We start from the raw sequence: 6,750 nt of genomic DNA on the forward strand, positions 1-6,750 counted from the left end.
AGAGAGAGAGAGAGAGAGAGAGAGAGAGAGAGAGAGAGAGAGAGAGAGAGATGGGGGAGAGGAGCCCCCGAAGGACCTCGCCCTGTTCTTTGTTTCTCTCCCTTTTTAGTCAATTCCCCCTGAACAAAACCCCCTGTGTTCTAGTGTACGTTTTTCTTTCACAGGTATTGCCTTCTCCGCTTTATTTCGGGACCCGAGCAGACTGCGCATTCTCCAATTAGGAGCTGGGAGGGAGCTATCCAGAACTTGTAACTCGGCCCTACCTTGTGCTCCTTCTAGAGGGAGGGAGGGAACGAAGAGAAAGCTGGGGGAGGAAAGGTGTCAGTCATAGGACTGTAGGATCATAGATTTGGAGTAAAAGGGACCTTAGAAGACTCGAGTCCAACCCCTTGTTTTAGAGAAAAGAAAACTGATCAATCAGAAATCATTTATTAGGCACTTATATGCCAGGCGGGGCAGCTAGGTGGTGCAGTGGAAAGAGCACCAGGCTTGGAGTCAGGAAGATCTGAGTTCAAATTCGACCTCGGACATTTATTAGCTGCTTGGGCATATCACTTAACCCCTATGTGCCTCAGTTCCTCATCTGTAAAATGGGGGCACACTGGAGAAGGAAATGGCAAACCTTTCCAGTATCTTTATCAAGAAAACCCCATGGACAAAGTCCATGGAGTCGGACACGACTCAACAACATAAGTATGTCAGGCACTATACTAAAGATGGGGGGACACAAGAATACACAAGGCTCAGGGGCCTCTATTCCTAACCCAAATTCAGTGGAAAATCCCCCAAAAGCATGGGGATAGCATGGTAGCTTTCCACTGAGTCCTCTAGGTTGCCTTTTCCTTTCTCGGCCTCATGACTTCTTCCAATATTGGGTCCTGCTGTTATCCAGAAAAATAATAAAATAGATCTCCTAGAGATCACACAGTCCACTCCCTTCATTGTATAGAGGAAGTTCTTTCAGGTAAGTTAATGGTTTGCCCCAGGTCTCTTAGCCATTTAGTAGTAAACATTCAGTCCTAGAACCCAGGCTTCCTGATTTCCCAGTCCTGGGCTCATTAGCAATATCTCTTTATGCCTGGCAGAATGGGCCTCCCAAAACAGCCTTCTTCATAGCCATTAGTGTGCAGGGGGCAAATGGCTAGGATTTCTCCTGTGCAGATAATGGCAGATGCCCTTCTCCAAGATCTGGATACCTGAGCCCTCTCCTGATCCTGGGTTAGAGCCAGTCACTTACCCTATCCTGCCTGACCCTTTCCTCCAACCAGTCTTGGTTCCTCCTTCTGTCACCCAGGGGATAAACTCCTGGGGGCTGGGAAACTACACTTTATAGCATAGAATTAAAGGACAAACAACGTCTTCTGTGTATTGGTTTGGGACTTAGAAGCTTAGAGTATAGAAATCAGGAGATCACAGAGATCTAGATGGACCCACTTATTTTACAGAGAAGGAAACTGAGGCCTGGGGAGTGATTTGCTCAAGGTCATACTGGAAGACCATCAGAGGGTAAATTTGAACCCAGGACTTCTGACTACAGAGTCATCACTTTTTCTAGTGTATGGTGAAATCACTTTCCATCTCCATTCCTCCATTTGATGGGTTTGAGGGTGGAGGAGAAAGTCTGGATCCTGAAAGTAGAGGCATGCTATGCACATACACACTGTACACTCAGATTTATTTATTCTTAAAACTTTCTCTTCCATCAGCACCTCTCCCAAATGCATGCTCATGCAGGAACTTCTTAATTCCTTTTTTTCCTTCTTTCAGATAAGCCCATTTTCTCCCATTTCTCTATTATGGAAAAATAACAACTGCCCAGTGTCAATCAAAGGGTATTTTAGGAACTAAGCTTTCCCTCCTCCCAAGCCCCTGGCTTTGTCTGAATTCTCTAGGCAAAGCTAACAAAAGTGGAAAGAAGAGGAGAGTCAAAATGCCCCAGTCCCTCTAAGAATGTTTAACTGGAAATGTTTTCTCCTTTAATGGAGCTCTAGCCCTCACCCACTTCCCCAAGCTAGGACTCGTTGCAATCATCCTGACACCCAGGCCTTAAGTGGCTCCCCTGAGAACAGAGCCTCAGTGCAGGAGGTAAGGGGTCCTATTTCTTAAATTCCATCTTCTTTTGCACTCAGTTTTCCTTCTCTGACTTGTCTAGTTTCTAATTTGCACTTTCAAGTACGAAAAAAAAAGTCGCTGCTGCAGAAAAACTTTAAAAGCAGAAGTAAATCCTGATTTGCTTAGGACTTTCCCCCTGCACTGGGCCAGAGAACACTTGGCATGCCAATATAGTCTTCTTGACTAGGGCAAAGGTTCTCTCTCTGTACTTCCTAGGCAATGCTCTAAATTCTCCTTTCATCTCAGATGTCAAGTCCAAGGAAAAGTAGTCTAAGAATCTGACTAGATCTCAGTTTGGAGGGCGAAAGCAGGGGTGAGACAGAGTTACCAATGAAAACCCACAAGACAGCCGTACCCCCCTCAAAAAATCATAGGGGTTAGGTGATGAGTGAGGCTGAGGACTCACATTTCTCAATAACATTTCTTTCATAATTATTTTTATAAATTCAAATCAATCCCTTGAAAATATTGTGCTAAAGAAGAAAATGAGTTCTGTGACCCTCAGCAGGGTTTTGAACATCTGAGTAACCAGGAGCTAGCCCTGGGGCAGAGGATTTCAAACCTTAGGGGTTCTTGACCTAGGGTCCATGAATTTGTTTTTTTAAAATAGTTTGATAACTATATTTCAGTATAATTAGCTTTCTTTACAATCCTACGTACCTATTTGATGTATTTAAAAAATTTTTTTGAATTTAAAGATCTGGCATTTGTTTTACTTTTTTTTTTCAAGTAACAAGCATTTTTAAAAAATAATCTATCCATTCCACTACCAACCCTCCCTGCCTTGAGCAATTAAAAAAAATCTATCTAAATATATATGCATATATGTGTGTGCATAACATTATGTTATACACACACACACACACAGTCCGGCAAAACAAATTTCCACATTAGCCAAGTTCAAAAAGGCATTTCTCTTTCTGCATCTTAACTACATTAACTTTATTTCAGGAAATAAGTGGCATGTTTCATCTTCATTCTTTTGCCCTCATGTTTTATCATTGATCAGAGTTCTAAAGTTTTTCATAGTTGGTTTTTTTTTCTATAATGTTATTGTATAAATTGTTCTCCTGGTTCTGATTCAGGGAGCTATGCAGTGCAGTGGATAGAGCACTAGGCTTGGAATCAGGAAGACATCTTCATGAGTTCAAATCTGGCCTTGGACACTTAGAGCTGTGTGACCTGGACAAGTCACTTAACCCTATTTGGCTCAGTTTCTTCCTCTGGAAAAAGAGCTGGAGAAGAAAATGGCAAATCACTCCAGTATCTTTGACAAGAAAACCCCAAATGGGGTCACGACTGAACAAAAAGTTTTGTTCACTTCACTCTAGATCAGTCCATAAAGGTCTTCCTAGTTTCCTGTGAAATTGTCCATTTCATTATTTCTTATGGCACAAAAATATTCCATAGCATTCATATACCACAATTTATTTAGCCATCCCCCAACAGGACACTCTCTTACTTTCCAATTAAAAACATCATTCTGAGAAGGGATCCATAGGCTTCATCAGACAGCCAAAGGGGTCCCTGACACAAAAAAAGGTTAAGAACCTTTGCCTCAAGGCACAAATACAGCAGAATAACCCCTCACTTCTGCCTGACACTGCAGCCTTATAAAAAAGGACAGGAACAGCTGTAATCCTCACTAATGCCATCTGGCTCAGTAAGTCCTTACACCCTCCCTTCCCCCATGTCCAAGAAAGGAAACTGGATTGCATGGAGACTAGATGAAGAAACCAACTCAGAAAGGGAGAGTTGTAGAAAAGCAAAGTGCTGCTGCTCAGGATGGCAAAAAGAATGGGCAAAGCAGGGGGGAAGAGAGGAAGGGGCAGAATACAGCTGACTAGGAATGTGACGGGAAGCAGAAGATATGACTGAGAGGAAGAAAAGAAAGGCAGAAGACTCTTGCAGACTTTTGTATAATTTTATTTATTCTGAAATTAAACACCAAGTAAAACAAGCAGTTCCATAAACACAAACTCCATAAATAGCAAAAGAGGAAAAGAGGGCCAAACAGGATACTGCATATGTTTACTACATATGGTTCTTTTTAAATACATTCTACACATGATCTCTTTGCCCCAGTAGGCTAAGTGATAAGAAATTCAACGTGAAACTTCCAGAGCTTCTTGTCCATGATTCTTTCTGACCTTTCTTCTGTTCTTTTCTATACATTAAAAAAACCCTGACTCTCTTTTCCTTCATTTCTATTTATTTTTTCAGTAACCCCTATCCCTAACCCACCTCTTCTTCCCCCCACTCCCCTCTACAAATTGAAAAGACAACAAAAACAAAAACAAAAACAAAACCCTTGTAACAACAGTCAAGCAAAACAAATCCCCACTTCAGCCATTTCTATAAATGTAGATCTCATTTTGCTTTTATGAGTCTATCACCTCTTGGTCAGGAGGTGACTGGTATTTCATTATCTGTCCTCCCTCCTGAGGTTTAAAAAAAAACAACCCCAAGATATAAGAATGCAATGCCACCCCTGACTTAGAGATGTCTTTGTGGACACTACAGCCCTACTGAGAGACAAAGGGTGGGGCAGCCTGGCAGTGCCTCTCCCTGTCTGGGTTCCAGCCAGGAGCCCATTACAGGTGCCGATTTACCTACTGTTCCTCCCTTTCCTTGGCCTCAAAGGCAAACTTGGTGTCCTGCACCGGAACAATGGTCTCCCTTACCTTCTCCAGTTCCTGGCAGAAGCTCCAATATTTCTGAGTCACGTCCTTGTTCTCCCACCAGTGCTAGTGTGCCACCCAGCTCACCATATCTGGGTGCTTAGTCAGTGGATTTTCACCTGGCCTACCTCCAATAGCATAATTCCCATGTTCTTCACCAGGGTTACAGCTTCTCCTTTGACATAGTGGTTATTGGGGGGCATGGCTCCCTGAGGCTTACCCTCAGACCGAGCTTCTGTCTGCTAGAGTTTGGGGTCCTAAAGCTACCTGGAAGTCATGTGCTCTTTATATGTTTTCTCATATTGCCTCCTCCTCCCTGTCACTCTCTAAGTCTAGTCTAAAACACCTCTCTAAGATCCTTTGCTGGATTAAGCCAATTATGATACAGCACAATGATGTAATCAGTGACGTCAGAGACTAATAATGCCCATCATCCCCATGTATAGAGAACACTTAAAAGTTTTTAGGATGCTTCAACAATATTCTGAGGCAGGTAGTATAGTATTATTGTCCTTTTTTTTTAATAACTGAGGAAATTAAGGCTCAGTGGTTATGACATATTCGGGGTCATCAATATGACAGAGTAGATAGAGCACTGGACCCAGTTAAGAACTCAGTTAAATTCTGTTTTAGACACTAGCTGTGTGTGCCTAGGAGTACTAATTTGTCTCTCTGAGCCTTTCTTTCCTCCTCTGTAAAATGGGGATGATAATATCTATGTCACAGGATTATTGTGAGGATCAAATGAGATAATATATGTATAATACTTGCAAATCTTAAAGCATTGTATAAATGTGAAATACTGTTAGTAGTAAGTATGAGAAATTGAACCTGAGCCCAGATTTATGGATCCTTGGGATCAGTGTTTATTCCCCTAAGTTACACCGTCATGCCCTTGAAATTTTAAGGAGCCCTTGCTTTAGAGTATTAATGAGTTAGTGAAAATAGCAAAGTATCTTGAAGGAAAGACAGGAGGCAATATTGCTAGGCAAGTCAAACCACCACTTCCCCTCTGACCCTGATGGAGACAGCCCAAGACCCTAAGTCCAAGAGCCTTGGGAATAGCAGTGCTCCCCAAACCATCAGACCTGCTTCCAGTCTAGCCCCTATGGCAATCACTGAGGAAAGAAATCATTGTGGGCCAGGGTCCTGACTTCCTCATTACCACCAGAGACAACTGCTGACCACCTCTACCAACAATCAGGTAGGCAGAGATATCCAGGGAGTGGTACTACCCTCCTAGACCACCAAACCTGCTTCCAACCCAGAGCCATCCTCTGAAGAAGCAGCTTCTATAGAGAGGGAGCCAGCCATCTCTACTAATTCCTAACCAACTGCCACACACAGGGCAGGCTATCCATAATAGCTGAGGCAGTGAGGCATCCTAAAGGAGAGATGGGAGGCAGTAGGTGCTAGCCAATACCACCACCTTGGCCATCATGTCCCTCAGACCATGAAAGAAACATCCCCGAACCCAAGAGCCTTGGGGATAGTAATACTTCCAGCCCAGCAGCACCCTTAGCCAACATCCTGGGAAGCAACCCCTGGAGGGTTGCAGCCTGGCAATTGCTTCTGTCAAAGCCACAGCCACAGCTACTTGAAGACCTAGAAAAGAAAGTTCTTATCCTTACAGTCCTTGACACTACTGAATAATTCAACATCAGAAACTTATAGGATTTTATTTTTTTAATAATTTATTTATTTTTAGTTTTCACCATTCACTTCTATAAGATCTTGAGTTTTTAATTTTCTCCCCTTTCCTCTCCTCCCCCCTCCCCAAGATGGCATGCAATCTGATATAGGCTCTACTTATACATATACAGACATAAGCATATTTTCCCATTAGTCATGATATAAAGAACAATTAGAACAGGAAGAATCACAAGAATGAAGCAATAAAACAAAAAAAAAAAAGGATAGCAAATAGTATACTTCCATTCGCATTCAGACTTCATAG

The 6,750-nt window shown here is 42.5% G+C and overlaps 1 pseudogene; it reads left to right on the forward strand.

Annotated features, from left to right (window-relative positions):
• Positions 1–6,750, forward strand: part of LOC114030067 — a 17,160-nt pseudogene that overhangs the window by 1,145 nt on the left and 9,265 nt on the right.

The sequence above is a fragment of the Vombatus ursinus genome, unplaced genomic scaffold, assembly GCF_900497805.2.
Source record: "Vombatus ursinus unplaced genomic scaffold, bare-nosed wombat genome assembly UNPS02014945.1, whole genome shotgun sequence".
Taxonomy (NCBI): domain Eukaryota; kingdom Metazoa; phylum Chordata; class Mammalia; order Diprotodontia; family Vombatidae; genus Vombatus; species Vombatus ursinus.